Source organism: Felis catus, chromosome F2, assembly GCF_018350175.1.
Source record: "Felis catus isolate Fca126 chromosome F2, F.catus_Fca126_mat1.0, whole genome shotgun sequence".
Taxonomy (NCBI): Eukaryota; Metazoa; Chordata; class Mammalia; order Carnivora; family Felidae; genus Felis; species Felis catus.
The window spans coordinates 10,937,324-10,957,714 of record NC_058385.1 but is presented as its reverse complement, the minus strand read 5'-3'; the positions used below and the strand labels follow the sequence as shown (position 1 = coordinate 10,957,714).

Sequence of the window (20,391 nt, the reverse complement as noted above, 5' to 3'; positions counted from 1 at the left end):
GCTCAGTGGGGTGCCTGGGTGGCGCAGTCGGTTAAGCGTCCGACTTCAGCCAGGTCACGATCTCGCAGTCCGGGAGTTCGAGCCCCGCGTCGGGCTCTGGGCTGATGGCTCAGAGCCTGGAGCCTGTTTCCGATTCTGTGTCTCCCTCTCTCTCTGCCCCTCCCCCATTCATGCTCTGTCTCTCTCTGTCCCAAAAATAAATAAACGTTGAAAAAAAAATTTAAAAAAAGAATACGCTCATATCAGAATACATCATATTAGAAAGTCTGAAGCAGGTGTTACTGGCTTGATTAATAATTCAACAGACTTGAACACCCATAATAGTTCGTCTGGGAGACACGAGCCAGACTACAGCGGCGGGCCCATACCTTCACGGCGATTACTTTTCGGTACTGAATGCCAACTGGTAGTGGTTTGAAGCAGGAAGCCTCCGTGGCCTAACTTTTATGTAAGGACATGATTCGGGCAGCAATATAAAAAATGGACTGCCTGTTAGAGATCACAGACCTCTGGAGAATCTTCCCACGGTCCTGGTGAAAAATAAAGAGAAACAAAGTATTATTCCTAAAAGCACGTGAATAACAATGTGTCCGTGTCATTCGTTCATTGGGCATGATTATGCCCCAGTAATTGTGTCTCAGATGTGGTACTTACTGTTTTTAGACCATGAGGCTACAGCAGCTGAATGGATGGGGAAAACGTCAGCTGAGGCTACCATGCCAGTGGGAAACAACAACCACAAACACAGTCCTGGGGAAAAAATTAAAGGAAAAGACAAATAAGTATGTATTTACAACTTATTAAGTGTTGCAGGGGACACATGTGTGTCCTAAAAGAATATAATGGGGGTGGGGGGTGTCTCTACTCCAGGCGGGAGGAAGGGAGAGACTTCTCTGCGAAGGTGCCATTTTTCTAGGCGCAGAGGCAAAAGAAAGAATGAGACACACGCTAAGGACCCCACGGAGGAGGGCGTCAGGAAGTCCTCGACAATGTTGGAAATGCTGCAAAGATGAAGAGTGGATGATACTAAGAAGACACTACCCCATCAGAAAGCGAAAAGTTATTTTCCATACTACCCAGAAATCATGCTCATTAGGTTTAACTCAAAAAAGTTGAAAATAGGGGTGCCTGGGTGACTCAGTGGGTTACATGCCCGAGTCTTGGCTGCACCTCCGGTCGTGATCTCACGGTTTCATGGGTCTGAGCCCCACATGGGGCTCTGTGCTGGCAGTGCGGAGCCTGCTTGGAATCCTCTCTCTCTCCCTCTCTCTCTGCCTCTCAACCACTCATGTCGTCTTTGTCTCTCTCAAAATAAATGAATAAACTTAAAAAAAAAAGAGTTAAATACACGTCCGCACAAAAACCTGCACGTGGATGTTTATAGCAGTTTTATTCATAATTGTTAAAACTTGGATGCCACCAAGACGTCCTTCAGTGGGTGAATGGAAAAACAAACTGGTACAACCAGACTGTGGAATATTATTCACTGCTGAAAAGAAATGAGCTAGCAAGCCATGAAAAGCCACGGAAGAACCTTAAATGTATATTCTTTTTGTTTTTTTTAATTTTTTTTTCAACGTTTATTTATTTTTGGGACAGAGAGAGACAGAGCATGAACGGGGAAGGGGCAGAGAGAGAGGGAGACACAGAATCGGAAACAGGCTCCAGGCTCTGAGCCATCAGCCCAGAGCCCGACGCGGGGCTCGAACTCAGGGACCGCGAGATCGTGACCTGGCTGAAGTCGGATGCTCAACCGACTGCGCCACCCAGGCGCCCCGAACCTTAAATGTATATTATTAAGTGAAAGGAGCCAGTATGAAAAGGCTACATACGATATGATTCGAACTATTCGACGTTCTGGAAAAGGCAAAACTATGGAGCCAGTAAAAGGACCAGTGATTTCCAGGAGTCGGGGGGGGGGGCAGGGAAATGAATAAATGGAACACGGACTATTTCAGGGCAGTGAAAATGCTCTGCGTGACACTGTGATGGTGGGTACATGTCATTATACCCTTGTCCAAACCATAGCAGGTGCAACATCAAAAGTGAGCCCTAATATAAAGTATGGACTGTGGGTGATAATGACGTGTCCTGTAGGTTCACCGATCGTAACAATATATACTGCTGTAGGGATATTGATGATGGGAGAGGCTGTAAATGTGGGGGTCAGAAAAAATAATGGAAATCGCTATACGTTTCCTCTCAATTTTGCTGGAAACTTAAAATTGCTCTAAATATAGAGTCTTTTTCAAAAAGTTCATTTGGAGCACAGCAGAGAAAAAAAGACCCAGGGAGGAAATTAACGTTTACTGAAGACCTATTTTGTTCCATGAACTAGGAAGAGAAGCTTCAGGCCCGTGAGGTTAACGGAGGTGAAGGGCAGGTGAGAACAGTAACTAAGGCTCGTCTTCAAGAACTTGAACGATTTCACGAAAGAAAAGGGAGAGGTGCCAGAGGCTGAGTCAGGACACCACTGTGGTAGGAGACCAGAGCATCCTGGTAGGGCAAGGAAAAGGGCAAATAGAGAAAACAAAGAAACGAGAGCCGGGGGGGAGCCTGGGTGGCTCAGTGGGTTAAGCGTCATCTGACTCTTGATTTTGGCTCAGGTCATGATCTCAAGGTGGTGAAATTGAGCCCCATTTTGGGCTCTGAGCTGTCAGTGCAGAGGCTGCTTGGAATTCTCTCTCCCTCTCTCTGCCCCTCCTCTACTCGCTCTGTCTCTCTCTCTCTCAAAAAACAAAACAAAACAACAAACAAAAAAAAAACAAGCAAGCCAACCGACAAGCAAACACCACAACCTTTGAAAAAAAAAAACAGGAAAAGTTTTAAGAATTAGATAACTTCCCCAAAGCATTATTTATAGCTAATATTTGGGAGGCCTTTAGGATTACTAGTACCATTTTAGCATAAGGAAATGGGGGAGCTAAGAATTTCAGTGGCTCTGAACACCAAACGAGCAATCACATGTGACCCACAGGCTTATTTGCTAGATGCTTTGTGCAAACTCCGGGTATTTATCCTTAGACGTGTTTTTTAGTCATTCGTTAGAAAACCAAACCAAACCAAATCAAAACAAAACTCTGCATTGCTTTAGGTCCCAGGAGGGCACAGAGGTGACAAGTGTCTTACCCATCTAGACCTCCGAGAGCATCTCTGAGCCAGGGATACGTCAGCAGAATGCCTAGGGAGCCGCTGATAACTGAATGCTCTGGGAATATGTGCTACAGCGCGCAAGAAAGTAGCCAGGGTGTCCCCAGTTGCCAGAGACCCTGCGTACATTTCCACACGGAAGCACTCGCGGGAAAGTCCAATTGGTTTAGCAAAGGGCCAGCCTGACGCACGCATCCCGCGTCTCTCTGACTAGACGTGCACGCTTTCTCCAGTACGTTCTGTCTTAGAAAGCATTTCGTGTTCCTACGTGCTGAATGCACAGTCACAATTGACACATTCACTTATTGAAATTGGAGGTCACAATATATTTCCTGCTCAGCACCCTCTTCAAACCGTATGAAAATTAAATAGATTTCTTGGAAACAGAGAAGCACTTAAAATGTAGGGAGTTGTCCCGGAATACTTCCAACGGTCCTGTGAGTGTGCAGTTAATTGAGGATGTCAGGCAAGAGTGCATTAAGGGAGGAGGGAACTAACATAAGGACATTTGTTGCTCCCTACCATGCTTTCGCCACAGCAGCCAAAACCCCTCTCCGGAGAGAAGGGGAGAGAAAAACTTCCCCACCTTTTCGCTCATCTCCCACCTAAATCCATACCTCACGGTCACTAGAACAAAGAATAAACCTGCTAAGGTCATTTCTTCCCAGCCATGTGCCCTAAATGCTGTTCTGCGCTCTTCCAAAAAAGAGCCCAGACTGGTGTCCCTAAAAGATGACAAAGGTCATGGGAGAAAAATGCTTAGCAAGATGCACGGCCAGGACCCACCCCCCAGCAAGCCCCAGAAAAATTCTCAAATGCTGCAAATTGTGGATGAATTAACATGGGAAAGAGGGTGTTTCTCTCTTGCTTACCCTATGGTTTACAAAGCCTCTCCGACTTCTGGGGAATCAGGCTCATGCTTAGGAGCAGGATTTGAAATGAGCAAAAGCCTTTTGTTTTGTAGAGCTGTAAAATTACACCCAGTGGCACCTGCTATTGTAGTTAACTGTGTTCTTCACTCATCATTCAATTAATACCTAATCCTCTAAGTGCAACGTTGTGGGGCAGTAGAGGAAGTAATTCAACAAACACAATGGAAAATAACTTGCGAAACAGCAGGTCAAGTACTCAACATAAAACGCATATCAAATATAAGATTTCGCAAAGGGTAAATTAATTTGCATGCTCTGAAAATTCCGTCTCGCAACGAGGCATTAATTTTTTACCTCGGGAGAAAGGTTTCTCAGCAAATGAAATTTTAAAATACTGCTCATTGTATCTCTCTATTTTCTCTGTTCTTTTCTCCCCTTTTCACTCTCCGCTCCTCAACAAAAACAAGAAAAATAATCAGTATAGACTTCTGGCAACACAGCGAGAGAAATGTGAGATTGGCCCTTAAGGGAATTTTTATTCTCAAGTGGATGTAAATGTATTCATCAATTCAAAGAAATGCATAGTGTGTTATATACACAATACATTAATAAATAGCCATGCATTAAAAAATAATGAGGTTTTCCACAAAACAACATCCTGTGGTGTGTAAGGTCATAAAAAAGATACTAAAAGAGGGAGGAAAGATTATGTGTGAAATCTGATTAAAATACAGAAACGCCATCATATATGTAAGATGTAATAAATATTTTATTAGTTAACTATAAACAAAAGAACAAATGCAGTAAAATGTAATTAAAAATGTAAAAGTGAAGGATGTGATTTATTTCACTACGATAATATTAATATTACAAACCGCATGTAAATGGATATCAAGACTATATTGTAGAAAGAGTGGAAAGCAGCCATTCATTTCTTATAATGAGATTTCATCCTTTTTTTTTGATTTACATGTGTTTAAATATTTCAAATAGTGAATGAATAATGTTGCTCTTAAACCTTACACAGCTTAGCACATTCTCAGATTTCCATCAGTCCTTGGAAGAGATTTGCATGTTGGCAGGCAGTTTCCAGGCAGAACCACTAATTGTGAAAATAGAAGAAAATTGACTGGCAGAAACCAAGAGTATTTTTAGGGCTGTTGGCTGAATGAGTTTGGCTTTGAGTTGTAACCCCTACTAGTGAAGGTGCTAGAACCAAAAATAGAGTGTTACACAAGGTTCCCCAATTAAAAAAGGTGAAAAGACCAAAATGTAACATTCATCAACTACTATTGGCTTGAAAACTATGAGGGGTCTAACCTGCTAAGATTATGTGAAAGGGACTTTGCTGGCATTGCTTCTGAAAGAGAGCAGAAAGTCAGAGGTTTTTCTTCAACACCATCGAAACCTCGGCACACGAAAAACCCTGAGAAAGGAGGTGCACCTTGTATTAGAAATCATCCCTTCTTGTTGAGACTCAGTGAAAGGGAAAATACAGCTTAAAGAACTCTCTTCCACGTTTATGGACGACATGTACAAAATCACCCTGCAGTTGGGCTACAACTTGGTCCTCCACTTGAGTGATCATCTCATACCTCTCTTGAGGTGTCTACCTCGCAAAAGGAAATACGATTTCTTTTATTATCAGAGAGGGAGGAAACAGATTCCGAAAGAGCATGAATTGGCCGCTTTATTCAACTGGTATGTAGGCGAAACGAGGTTTGAGTTGCAACCTCTTTCTTTAAGCTTCCGTATTTATTTTTGAGAGAGAGAGAGAGAGGGAGAGAGAGGGAGGGAGGGGCAAAGGAAGAGGGAGAGAGAATCCCCAGCAGGCTCTGTGCTGTTAGTGTGGAGCCCAAGACAGGGCTGGAACTGACAGACTGAGATCATGACCTGGGCTAAGATCAAGAGTCAGGCACTCAACCGACTTAGCCACCCAGGCACCTCTGAATTCCAGCTTTCTGAACCCATGTGCACTAAGCTTTCCGCTCTGCCCTAAATGCCCTCAAATTTCATGACGTCTCCAGTGGCTTCTGAAGTGTTTTCCTTTTATCTTTACGGTACCTCTGTTTCTGACCTGCCTACTGCCTTATCTTCACCTAATTCCCATGTTTCCCAGTCGCATTACGAACTGGGCCTTCATACTTCCAGCTCTCAAAGCCCTACGAGTACGTGTTTGTCACCGTACTCATGTCTGGCCTTCCCACACCCTGTCCATTGGCATAGCCTAGAAATGAGCTGCCTTGATTTTGCTTCTCTTATCCCCACCTGCAAACAGCATCCAAAGCAGCACTGAATTGTGGGAGTTTCCATTTCTTCTAATGCAGATATCTCCATTCATTTCTCCTGGTGTAAAAATGATCTTGCAATCTCCCTTCTCGATGAAGCTTTTCTGAATAGATCAAAGAGCAATTTTGGCTTCTCTGGTCTATTGGAGTGTGAGTCAGGAATATTTTAGCCACACAGGTAGGAGGAATCCGGCTACAATGGCTTCCACCAACATGGATTTGTATTCCTGCACAGCAAGATGTTCAAAAGTCAATGGTTATTGGTTTTGCTTCTTCAGTCTAAAGACGTGAAGAGCAATGCCACTACCTTTATCTGTCCTTCATGGTCATAAGGTTGCTGCAGGGGTGCCTGGGTGGCTCAGTTGGTTAAGCTGCAGACATTGGTTCAATCACGTTCTCCTGGTTGGTGGGTTCGAGCCCTGCATCTGGCTCCGTGCTGACAGTGCAGAGTCTGCTTGGGATTCTCTCTCTCTCTCCCTCTCTCGGCCCCTCCTCCATTCACAATTTCTCTCGCTCTCAAAATAAATAAGTAAACCTAAAAAAAAAAAAAAGAGGGTTATTGCAGCCCAGCCATCATCTCTACACTTAGGGCAAAGAGTTGGAAGAGAGAACAATTTCAGGGGCTATATGAGAAAAACAAAAGCTTTTCCCAGAACTGCACGTCAGACTTCCCCTTCCCTTTCATTCACGAGAACGATGTGATGTACTCTACATACTAACTGGAAGTTGGCTAGAAAGAAGTTGGAAATGGTGACTTGGTTAGCCACCCAAGAGTGTCTGCCATATTCATTGAACCAAAATAATTGTGTTTCCTCACTAAGCAAACATTGTACCAGATGTTTATCCTCTCACTCGGGCAATAAACAAAGCCTAATTGAGAGTTTTTCTGTGCACAGCATTATGTTCATATCATGGAAGATACAGAAATAAACCAAGCACAGATCCTAGCTTCAGAGGACATGGCCTAATAGAAAATATAACATGAATACCATGACATATACAGTATGACAAATATAACATAAACAAGGTAAACTCTCCACTACCTTAAAATCTAAATAAGTAAGCGTGAAGCATGGGAATAAATGAGGAGTGTTTGAAACACTAGCGAACAGATAAGGCAGAATGTTACAAATAGGTGCAGTTCTCTGACAGCATAAAATGTGGATAAGGGAAAAGTTATAATAGGACAGAATCAGCTCCATAGACTGTTTTGTGTAAGAAATAATGGGGAAGTCATGTTTTAATCATAAGGAAAGAACATGAATTAAGCTACAACAGTGGTTTCCAAAATATTTTCGGTCAGGTAGCCTTATCGATAAAAAAGATTTGAGAAAAAAATATTTAAGCATTGGCCCTTAGTATGCCTATGGATACATTATTTATAAGTTATATACATAGAACTAAGTATGGAGATGAAGAAGTGATTTATAAATTACATACATATACCATTGTACTAGTATAGTATCTACCTAATAAAACACACACAAAATTGAAAGTTTAGACGGATGGCGTTCAAAGTATCTCTCCAGAGGATTCTTACCAATTACAGAGTATAAAATAGTAAGTTTAAGGTGGAGAAACCCAGCAGACACCATCTTAAAAATATGATTAAAACCAGACCACTAGTAATTGGTAGAGACGCATCAGTATCAGATGCCTTCTGATAAGACGCATCGAGAAAGGAACAGTATCCCTTATGTGGCATTCCTACTAAAAATGCATCCCTGATTTTAGTTATGAGGAAACATCACACAAACTCAAAGTAAAGAACATTTTGCAAAATACCTGGCCGGTACAATTCTTCAAAGAGTCCGAGTATTTCCCAGATTGGAGATGAAAAAGGAGAAATGAATGTGGATCCTGCATTGGGTCCTGGACCAGAGAAAGAACATTAATGGGACAGTCTGAAACATTTGAATAAGGGTTTAAGAGGCATTAATAGTATTGTGTCTGTATTAGTATCAGTGATACTAATACAATATTAGTGTTAGATCAATATTAACCTGGTTGGGTTCCTTATTTAATATATTAAATGTTCCTTACTTAATATGTAATATGTTAATATGTTAACTGGTCCTTATTTAATATGTTAACCTTTGGGGAAGCTAGGGAAAGGGTATATAAGATTTCTTAATGCCATTTTTCAATTTTCCCAAATAAAAAAATACAAAAAAGGATATGACCTTTAAGACGTAGATATAGAAGTTCTTGGCAATGTACAAAAAGGAAAAAGGATGAAGAAGAAGGAGGAGGAGGAGGAGGAGAAGGAGGAGGAAAAGAAGGAAGGAGGGGAGGAAGTGGAGGGGGAGGAGGAGGAGTCTAAGGGTGATTAGGAGTCTAATTTCCTACCCTAGGCTAGGTGAGGGTGGGGCCTATATTAATGCAATCTCTTTGAATCTTCTTAAAATTAAGCCTTGTTTTAAAGAAGGTAAGAAATACAAGATACGAGCTAGTACAAGAGTAGGAGAAGACAAACACAAATATTTTGTGGGGGTTGGTAACGTTGGTATCACTCTCACAATTTTTGTTTTTGTTATCCTTCGCCAGTGCTCCATAGTGATTAACAACAAAAACCTAAAAACACAAATGGTCGGTGTGCCTATCTTCAGTGTCAGGAAGGAAAGAGAGAGCTAGGGAGACCGTCTCCTTTCCCACAACCAGGCTGGGGGAGTTCACCAAAAATCCAAGCGGGTCAGGCAGCTTCAAAGAGGAGACAAAGGACAGCAGAGCCCCTGGGTCATACCACAAGGAGATTTGGAGCATAGGAAGCCCTAACCGTGAGCAAGAATCCTGGGACTGAGCAACAACTTAAGGATAATAAGAAACGGGAGACAGTAAGAGAGAAAACAATTCTACACTGGTAAATGCTCTTCTCCCACCCCAGCCCAACTAAACTTCAGCTCTTTGATGTTATCACCGTGAATAGACATGTATTGTATGCCTGCTGTTAGTTCCACCATAAATACAAACGCATTTATTGAGCACCAACTACAGGTGAAAGCCTTAAGGGTATAATTCTCAAATGAATCAAAGTGGGCATTGATATGGGTCTTCCCATAAATTTGTTTACCTGTACCTGTACTCTGTCTGCTCCTAGGTCCCCGCCTCCTTCATGGAGACACCTGTCATCTTTGGCCACTCCCTGTCTGCTTCCCTGTCGAGTATGACACTTCAGGTACTTCTCTACCCTTGGTCTTGACACCTTGATCCATTTCATGGTGCCTATTGGCTCTCGCTCAACCCGAGACAGGCTTCCCGGATCTGACCGCGTAATCCTGTCACTCTCTAGGGATGGAAGGAGAAAGAGAGGAAAGGGGAAATGAAGACAATAGTTACGATATCCCTTTCCACGGTAAACGCTTAAATCCTGGGGAAGGAAGAAGTGAGAGTTATCGGGTGGCCCCACTGAATTTCTGAAGTGATGGTAATTTCATCCTTCTGCCACTTTCCTCTTGTGCCCTGCATCCTTTATCACTTATCCTTCTATGTGTATAGCATCAGCCTCTCCTAACCTCTACACTCTTGGTTCCGCGAACTACTGGATATTTCCACCTGTAAGTCTCAAGAGCACCCCCAAATTGTGCAATTCCCCAACCTGCTCCCTTTCTTTATCTTCACCAGAGCCGGAGCCAGAAGGTTGTCCCAGACTCTTTTCCCTCAGCTGATCAACCCAGATGGCTATCAATTGTCAACAGTCCCATCAGTTCCCAACAGTCCCATCAGTTCTACCCAGATTACCTCGCTCATATTGACTCCCTCCTCTGCCACCTGATTACTACTGCTCGGGCCTTCACTATCTCTCACTCAGACTCTTGCAATCAGATTTGTGCTGATCTCTCTGCTTCTGGTACTCCGTATCTACTCTATCTCTTGTGACCTAATCCTTTCTCTCTCTCTCTCTCTCTCTCTCTCTCTCTCACACACACACACACACCCTCTCAAATCTATTCTCGCTGATACAGCAGCTGGGATTATATTCCTAAACTTCAGATATGACCATTTCACACCCCTGCTTGAATCCCTGCCATGGTTTCTTACCTGCTTAACCAAAGTCCCGACAAGTGAGCCCGGACTCCAGCCTAGTTCCTGCCTGCCTCTCCGGCCTCTTTGTACTGCTCTCAGCACTCAATAACCTGCGAGCCGTAGATTCAGAACAGGGTGTACCTTCCCTTTCCTTAGAAAAGCCAAGCTAACTTACCCCCCCCCCCACCACCCATCCAATCCAATCCACCTGGCAAACTTTCACTCATCCCCCATGATTTAAAGCAAATGTTCCACAAGAAGCAATACGTGTTGGCGAAGATGTAGGGGGAAAAAGAACGCTTGTGGCCTGTTGGTGGGAATGCAAACTGGTGCAGCCACTGTGAAAAACAGTATGGAGCCCGCCCCCCCCAAAAGGAAAATAGAACTACCCTATGATCCAGTCACTCCACTCTGGGTATTTACCCCAAGAATACAAAAACACTAATTCATAAAGATATAGGCACCCTATGTTTACTGCAACACTGCTTACCAAAGAAGCTCCAGTATCCATTGATGGATGAATGGATAAAGAAGATGTGTATATATACATAATGGAATATGATTCCGCCCTCAGAAAGAATGCAGTCTTGCTTCTGCAATAACACGGATAGAGCTAGAGAGTGAAATACGTCAGTCAGAGAAAGACAAGTACCATGTGATTTCACTCATGTGGAATTTTTTTTTTAATTTTTTTTAACATTTATTTATTTTTGAGACAGAGAGAGACAGAGCATGAATGGGGAGAGGGCCAGAGAGAGAGGGAGACACAGAATCTGAAGCAGGCTCCAGGCTCCGAGCTGTCGGCACAGAGCCTGATGCGGGGCTCGAACTCATGGATCGCGAGATCGTGACCTGAGCGAAGTCGGACGCTCAACCGACTGAGCCACCCAGGCGCCCCTCATGTGGAATTTAAGAAACAAAAATGAACAAAGAAAAAGTGAGACAAACCAAATAATAAAGAAACATAAACAAACAAACAAACATATTTAAAAAAGAGACAGGAGGGAAGCAAGCAGGGGCAAAGGAAGAGGAAATCTAAAGAAGTACACACACTCCAGACAAAGGAGGACAGGAGGTTCTGCACAAAGAGAGAGAGAGAGAAGAAAGAGAGAGAGGGAGGAAAGGTGGGACGGAAAAGGAAAGGAAAAGAAAAGAAAGGGAAGGAAAGGAGAAGAGAGGAGAGGAAAAGGAAGAGGGAAAGGAGAGGAAAAACTATTCAGGAACTATTCAACAGGCAGCAGAACTGTAAGAACCTGACAAAACACCCTAAATCTTTGTCCCTACGCCTGTTCTTCTGACCAGTTTTTTATTCTTAGCTTCCGTTTTTTTTAGTTTATTTATTTATTTTGAGGGACGGGCAGAGAGAACGGGAAGGAGAGAATCCCAGGTAGGCTCTGTGCTCTCTCGAAGCTGGGGCTCGAACCCACAAACCACAAGATCGTGACCTGAGCCAAAACCAACAGTCTGACACTTAACTGACTGAGCCACCCAACCTCCCCTCGTATTCTTACCTTCTGTCTGTTTCTCTTGGAACGATTAGCAGACAGCCTTGACAACAAAGAGTCTATCGGGGGCAGCTAGCAAGGAAGGAGAGATCGGAGCTTTCTGTCCTGTCCCCCTGGAAGGAACACACCAGGTGCAGTGCATGGTAGCCGACCTGGAGAGAGGAGAGTGACAGAATCCCTGAGCACTGCAGAGGGCGAGAAGAGACCGCGACTAGAAAGATCCTTTATTTCCCACAACTACTCTGTGCAACATACTAGTGCCTGCGGTAGATACACAAGACAGACACTTCTCAGTCTGTTATCGGAAGACGTTGATGAACACTAAAGAATTTGGAGAAAGGAACAGTTAATTGTGTCTGAAGAATCTTATAAAACTTCTTAGAAGAAGGGTCCTTGGAGCTGGAGAATAAGGGAAGGATTTCAACAGGTGCCTATGGAAAAGGGACCCTTCCAGAGTTGCTCGTAGACAGGGAACCTAGACAACGTCCCCTGCTGTGTACATCTCCAGCAATACCGACACCAGGGTCTGCTCATTGGTCATTTTAATATCTCTATTCTTAGACCATGCATTTAAATACATCTTTCTCAGTAGAAGAATGCAGAATCAGTGTCCTCATGGTTACCATTTTGCAGCGAAGCTCCTAGAATGGTTATTTGCTTACTAACTGTTGATGCTAGGGACAATGAGATAAAAATGATCCTTTTGACGACGCTATCAACTTAATTTCCCTTGAAGAAGAAAGAGTTTGGGTTGCTTCTCGCTTTGTTGTTCGCGCGTTTTGAGGAATGCCTGAATAAGAGTAAAAAGGTATACTTGCAATGACCCACGTGAGATCAACACCTGTCGTTCTCAACAAACGCTCTCTTTTCTGTTGTCATGAACTCTTCTAGAAGAGCTGAGGGTGGAAAATTTAACAGTTGACAATTCAGGGTTGGCCTTCAGGGTTTAGATGCCGCAGGCATGCCAGAATCTCCTAGGAGAGCAGGTAAGGAGGTAGCTTAGCATCTTGCCATTAAACCGAACTTTTAAATGAGTCACTTATATACATATGTATGTATATATATATACACATGTGTGTGTGTGTGTGTGTGTGTGTGTGTGTATACTGGGTTTATTTTACTGTAAAACGTCAGAATGATCAAAATAGCAACAAATTTAGATGACAAAAACTTGAGTGGAAGACAGTTAGTTATCAAAGGTAGACAAAAACAAAGATCATAACTAATTTGTAAATTGAACTGAAAGTAAACCAAGTAAATTAAGAAATGTCATTTAAATGTTCCCATAATTCAATATAAGTCACAAAATGTGGGTGCCTTTCAAATTAAGTCCATACTCACTAAGAAATAGCTCCGTTTTAATCCTTTGTGAAAGCAAACAATTCATTTCACAGAAAATTCTCAACCTTCTGCAGGGAGAAAAAAAACTAAGATTTCTAAACTATAATTCAGTGGCCTATTTAAAGGTTCTGACAGGTGAGTGACACTTCGTAGAAATTTTGAGAGGCTATGCCTGCAGCAATGAAGAAGAGAACTCACAATTCAGAGCATCAGTTATTGGCCAAGGGTTTCACTTTTTAATCTTACCTTACTGAATCCTCATCAGTACCTTTAAAATAGAGACACATTCATTACATCAGTATATATTGTAACATTATTTTATTATTATTTTTCTGTGATTGTTGTTACTACTAATACAGTGGGGCACATTTGACTTTCCGGTTTTTGGTCAATGCCTAAGAAAGAAATTAAGCCAAAATTACCCTCATAAAGTCACCTAAACACACTTTATATATATACAAAGTTATATGTGTGTGTGTATGTGTGTGTGAGTGTGTGTATATGGGGAATTTTGGGATATATAGATATATAGATATAGATAAATAGATATATAATTATATATAATTATATATATTATATAATATAATATAATATATATAATATAATATAATTATATATATTATATATATTATATATATTATATATAATATATATAATTATATTATATAATTATGTATATATTATATATATTATATAATTATATATATTATATAATTATATATATATATAATTTTGAGAGAGAGAGGGAGAACATGAGTGAGGGAGGGGCAGAGGGAGAGGGAGAGAGAATAATAAGGAGGCTCCATACCTAGCATGGAGCCCGACACAAGGCTAGATCTCAAGACTATGAGAGCATGACCTGAGCGGAAATGAAGAGTCAGACGTTTAACCAACTGAGACGCCCAGGACCCCCACTTAAACACTTTAATGTGTAAGGATAAACCCTTAGGAACTCCAACCATTTATTAACTTCTTATCTCTCTGCTTTTGGTCTCTGCACTCCTTTCCCTGCTGCAGATCACTCCCTTCCCCTTCCCACTTCCCTTTCCCTCTTCTTTTCCCCCCACTCCCTCTCCCTCCCTCTCCTCCTCTCTTTTAGGTAAGTTAAGTGTGCACAATGAAGCAAGTGCTTTATCATTCACTGTGCCTCTAGTACCCGCCAGGAACTGTGCTACGTTCTTTGGATACATATTATTTCTAGTGCATAAAGAAATTTGAAAAATAGAGAACTTCATCACTATTTTACATAAGAGGAAATACAGCTCAGTCACAGAGTTTAAGAAACGTGTCCAAGATCACGAAAGTGGTAAGTCCTGACCCAATTTTTTCTGAAGACAAAACAATATTATATCTTATATAATATGCTGTGATACCTCCTAGTCAAATGTGTTGGTTGGTGTCGTGACAGATATTGAGATAAATTCCCTTCATACACTTCAGAACCTTAGCTTCTGGGGGCAAAAGTTGGACCGTGAAAAATCTCCAATCTTCAAATAAACAAAACCTGCAATTTGGGTAGATGGCCACTAGGTGGCAGGTGTTCAATGGTTACTTTGTGATGCAAAAGGCAATGACTACTGTATGCGCGCCTGAGAGTCTCCATCACTTACTAACAGTGTATCTTACAAGTCTGATAAGCACTCCTCGCCCTGACTGCCCTGCCTGAAAATGAAATAACATTAGTAAAGATTTCATAAATTGGGTCTGAGGATTAAATGAAATAATGGGACAGAACAGGCATTCACTGCACATTAACCTCTTGGAATGCTTGATCTCCTCTCTTAATTCCATAGCTTCTATGGTATTCTAGACTGTTCTCTTACAACGAGGAGTACACTTCGGCCTTTTCTGTTCCTCTGATACACCACCTCTTGTTTGCCAGCCCATAAAATCCGCCCCTCCCAGCAGGGTCTCACATTTTGCTGCCCCCATGACAATTTTGGAGCTTCGGGGGGATATCTAACTAGTACAAAGGCGTGTAGTTAGTAAGAGATGAGCTTAGATGCAAATGAGGCGACTGACTGCACAGCCTGGGCTCTTAACCACATATCAGTGGTTATTAACCTTGACTTTATATCATACCAACTTGGGGAACATTTCTTGAAAGCTCTGGAGCCTTTCCATGCCCACGGAATTAGAATCTAAGCATGTTCAGTTCCACAGGCAATTGGCTTATATCCACGGACTTGGGATCAACCGCGTGACTCTTTTCTGACACCCCCCCCACTCATAGCAACGAACTTGGGGCCCAATTCCATACCTTTCTCACTAGTCCTGAAATGTTCTCTCTCCTCAAAATGAATTCTAAATGTTCAGGGAGTTTGTACTCAACCTCTCAAAGCACCTCTTGCCGCTTATCTGACAAAACCCGCCTCACTCCCTCTCTCGCTGTTATAACAGGAATAACTGCCAGGGAGCAAGATAAAGAAACAGTTTCTCTTCTGTGGTTTCCTGTTTCTAGTTCCACTGCATCTTTTTTTTTCTGCTACTCTGTCCTTTTGCCACTTGAAAGAAGTAAGAAGAGAAAAAAAAAAAAAACATAAGTGATAGAGTAGCATAATCCCATTGAGACCCTAAAGTGGCCAGGGGCTGAGTATTTGGAAGAGGACGCAATTCTATATTTTCATGTTAAAGAAATGTCAAGATGCCTTTTACCATTTAAATCTGTAGCTGGATGTAGCTTACTTAATTTAGTGATAACAATGATTAAAATTAGCCAGTTGGCTCAACCAGTTCGCTTTCTCAACACTCAGTAGACTGTTCTTTTTCTGCCTTAGTTAGCAAATTATTAAACAGTATTTCTGTTCTCAGCAAATCTAAAGATCGAGGGCGTAGCCCTGCCTCAATGCACACTGTCACATGCTCTTTGCTCAATGCTCTTATTGTCTCTGTACTTTTAAATTTCTCCTCTGAAATATTGAGTGATCATACTAGATGACTTCTGCAGTCATATTCAATTCTAAAATGCTATGATTTTATCTCCCTGTAAGACTATTAACAGTGTCCTTAATATAATTATTTTTCCCTTCAAATGCTTGCACTAGTACAGAAGGGAGAGGAGCTGATTTGTCAGGAACTTTTGATGGAAAGCACTTGGGTTTTTAGACGATTATGAGCTCAGTTAGCAAATGCTGAAAAGAACAGGGTATTCTAGGCCACATCGTAAGAAGTAGGGATTTCAGATTAAAGGAGGTGAAAGACCCCCTCATACTCTTTGTTATTCAGATGCCATTTGGATACACATGTTTAGTTCTGACCAGTGTAACCTTAGGAGAGACATTGGCAAGAGACAGCCCATCCCAAGAGAGCAACCTGGATATCAGGAGCAGCTGAAGAAGCCCAGAATGTGTGATTTCAAAACCCAGCATGCCACATACATGAATAGTCTCCATGTAGCTGCGTATATGAATAGTCTCCATGTAAAATTCAATTCATGCAATGATGTTCCAGAAAGCAGAACCAAACGTAAGCGTTGAAAATTACAGAGAGACAGTTGTAACTCCTATAGTGAAAATGTCATTCTCCCGGTAACAGTTACTCAAAAAGAAAGATTTCCTTGAAAATAATTCCCTATCACTAACCACAGACAAGCAGGGGCTGTATGGTCAACTGTCATGGATTTTGCTACCTAGGTTTCTCCATTTGGTCCGAGCTCAAGTAAAGGGTGTCTGTGGTCCCTGGCAAATCCAGACTCCCCAAAACTGCAAGTACATTACTTCCCAGCCACTGTGCAGCCAAAAGGATATTTGGGTCAATTCTTTTGAGGCATTGAAGAGAGCAGATGACAAGTAGAAAAATAACTTACCTTTCCTTTTTTGTTCTGAAGAGTTTATAATGAATATCCACCCAGTCTGAATAGGTAAAGCAGGCCCATTAATTTCTATCCAGTTCTAAATTTCTCAAAACCGTGTCCATGAACAGAAGATCGTGGTGCATTTCTTCCATCAATCACCTGCTTCTTTTCCATGCTTGCATCTAACGTGGTCTTGACTCTGATCGTTTTTAAATTTTCATCAGGATTATATCTACAGAAAGTCATTTTAGGTTTTTATCATGAAATTAGGATCCTTTAAAAGCAAGAATTACTGTGCTGCGAAGCTACCCCATAAACCAGATTCTCGGATATTATATTTCAAGGGCAATCCATGAGACTATGGAAAAATAAAGGTCAATTTGAATATTTACATTAAATGAGGCAGGAGGTTAGAACAAATGGGCATCTGCTGGAGAGATAGATGATCTCTCATTATTCACACTGGCATCCAATTCATTCAGTGTGATTTGGCCTCCGGTTAGCCAAAGAATTCCAGATCATATCAAAATCTCTTTCATGTAGCTGAAAAACATTTGCCTGCTCTCAAGATGTTACAGGCACTCCTGCTTTTACACCAAACCAAGGGCCACCCCGGTTACATCCCCCTAGGCAGCTAATGTACTCAACGTTGTTTGTGAATCACGGCTTCCAAAAGACAAAGACAGAAACTGACATGCTTTCAGAACAGAAATTAAGAACGTAAACGCTCTTTGCGACAGTTAATAAGGCTAAGAGAGAAAAATGCTTTTCCCTTGTAGAGTAGAAAGAATCAGAATGCTAAACGAAGCACACATTAGGCTTTCCTGGGTTTGAACACCGCTGGGTTAGTAGTTGAACACCGCTGGGTTGACTAGAGGAGAGGCAGCCTGTTAGGAGAGGAGAGGAGAGGGGAGGAAGAGTCCCCAAGGCAGGGTTAATCCTGATGAGTGCTTCAGGTCACTGAAGCAGGAAGTTCAGTGCAGGCAGAAACACAAAACGAGGAGGAGACGATTACATTGATTTTTTGAAAAAGGTATTGCCACTGGATCCCAGATAAAGGTGTGAGAAGGAAAGTCATTGGCATGCGTTCCAATAATTGTAACACGGTCTCTTTTTCATGGCGGTGTTCTCCCAACATTGTGAGTGTGCTAAGTCCCCAACCTCACCACTTCTGGTATCTTCCACCACAAGGAAATGTCCTCTCTGCAGAGCCTGTTTGCAGCACAGGAGCTGGAGAACAGGTTATACTGAGGACCTAATGATTGTTAGGTGCTGGGAGTTGACCCTTTCGGGACACTTGCATTAGAACCGGGTCATGACCTTAGTCTTCAGGGTCTCCCGTAAAATGTTGCAGTCATCCTAAGGGAAGTGCTTAGGCATTTGTGGGAAAGGGTCTTCCAAAAGTCTTAAAATCAAAACCGTAGGCAGGGGTGCCTGGGTGGCTCAGTCGGGTGAACATCCGACTCTTGGTTTCGGCTCAGGTCACGATCTCACAGTTTCATGAGTTCCGAGCCCCGTGATGGGCTCTGCACTGACAGTTGTGGAGCCTGCTTGGGATTCTCCTTCTCTCCCTCCCTCTTTCTGCCCCTCCCTCCCTCACGCTGCCTCTGTCTCTCTCAAAATAAATACATAAACTTTAAAAACAGCTAATAAAAACATCAAAACCACACGCAAACTATGGCATGAATGTGTCCTTTCAAAAGAATGGCAGCCTTTGCTATTTCCCCGGTGAAGTTTTGTTACGCTCACTCAAAAACAGGCATCGTTAAGAGGTCTCGTTGACTTCTAGCATCCTGGGAGCTCTTACTGAAACGTCATAATGGAACATCCCCACCACGTTGGAGTGTGTGAACTTCCAGGGCCTTCAGAGCTCTCTGCTCCCAAGTGCTTCTTTAACATAACCGTGAATTCATCCATTTATATTGATGGAGCGCCTACTAGATATCAGACCCTGCGTTGGGAGTGAGTAGTCAGGGTCCCTTCCCTCAAGAAACTGACAATCTAAACTGCAAGGAGCATTTTTTTAAAGTCATACGGTGATGGCAAACTTAAATGTATAACACACATAAGAGTTTGAACTGAACCTTACTGTTTATGTGTTTCCAAGTCTGTGTGTTCCAGAATTTCCGGGGTTTGCGGGTTTCGCTACATAATATCATGCAATGTAAATACTAATATAGCATGTGGACCATCCGTTTAGAACTAATGTTTATGCTGGAGGCCAAGATTCAGCCTTGATCTCTGAGGATCTTCCCACAAATGGAAAAGAAACCCCAAATTCTCTGGGACAAGTACACTTAGTGGTCTCAAGTTGTGGATGATAAATCTGCCTCTCTCTGTTTAAAAAAATCATAGGATCATTAAAAAAAAATCTTAATCCATCAAATTCTTCTCTTCTGAAGTCTTAAAGTCACGGTCCGTTATCGAGTATCCTTTCCCAATACGAATAAGGTTAATAAAAACTCATGAATATGCCACTTGCAACATTGCAACACCATGGATGCACCTTGCGGACCTTATACCAAACGAAATAACTCAAACAAAGAAAGACAAATACCGTATGATCTCACTTATCTGAGGAATCTAGAAAAGCAAACTCATAGATACAGGGCAGATTGGTGGTAACCGGGCAGAGGGCTGGGGGTGGGAGCGGGAGGAGAGTGAAATGGATGAAGGTGGTCCAAGGCCACAGGTAAAGTAAGTAAGTTCTGAGGATGTAATATGCAGCACGGTGACTGTAGCTAATAAGACCGTATTGTTTATTTGAAAGCTGCTAAGAGAGTGGATCTTAAAAGTTCTCATAACGAGGAAAGAAATTTGTAACTATGAATGGTGACAGATGGCAACTGGCCTTAATTGTGTTGATCATTGTGGAATATCCACATATATCAAACCCTTAGTTGTACACCTGCAACTATATAATGTTACATGCCAGTGATACACAAATACATGCATAAATATCACAAATACAAGTATAAATACATATGAGTATTTCTTTTCTTTCTTTCTTTCTTTCTTTCTTTCTTTCTTTCTCTCTCTCTCTCTCTCTCTCTCTCTCTCTCTTTCATTTCAGCTCCTCCTCCCCCTTCTTCTTCTGCTTCCTCTTCCTCGTAACTTCAGGCAAACTTTACAGTGTTTTAGCAAAAGGTCACTGAGCAGGGGTAGAATTGTAGATTCTCAGGGCCACATCTCTGGCTGCAAACAGTAGGGACACACTAAAAGTTTAAACATATGAAGTATCAAGTTAGACAGCTAGCCAAAAGGTTTTCATTTGATTACAAGGCTGTGTTTCTCAGTAACTACATAGCAGGCTTAAGATATTATTTGCTTTCCTCATTATATTTTTATTTGAGTACTAATATCTTAACGGTCATACATATTAAAATAAGTCGTTCAAATCCACTTTGAACTTGGGAGGG

The 20,391-nt window shown here is 42.0% G+C and overlaps 1 long non-coding RNA gene across 3 annotated transcripts; it reads right to left on the bottom strand.

The window, feature by feature from the left end:
• Window positions 1-4,631: 4,631 nt before the first annotated feature.
• On the bottom strand, window positions 4,632-15,654 carry LOC123383165. Of its 3 annotated transcripts, XR_006592617.1 has the most exons (6): window positions 15,440-15,654; window positions 13,426-13,447; window positions 11,845-12,812; window positions 9,387-9,595; window positions 8,096-8,182; window positions 4,632-6,845 (listed from the first exon to the last, which is right to left on the bottom strand). It is a non-coding gene; the product is annotated as an uncharacterized LOC123383165 (long non-coding RNA). The 3 variants fall into 3 exon arrangements; XR_006592616.1 differs by lacking the exon at window positions 9,387-9,595 and having other exon boundaries at window positions 4,635-6,845; XR_006592618.1 differs by lacking the exons at window positions 9,387-9,595; window positions 13,426-13,447 and having other exon boundaries at window positions 4,654-6,845; window positions 11,845-11,990.
• Between the last annotated feature and the right edge of the window lie 4,737 nt (window positions 15,655-20,391).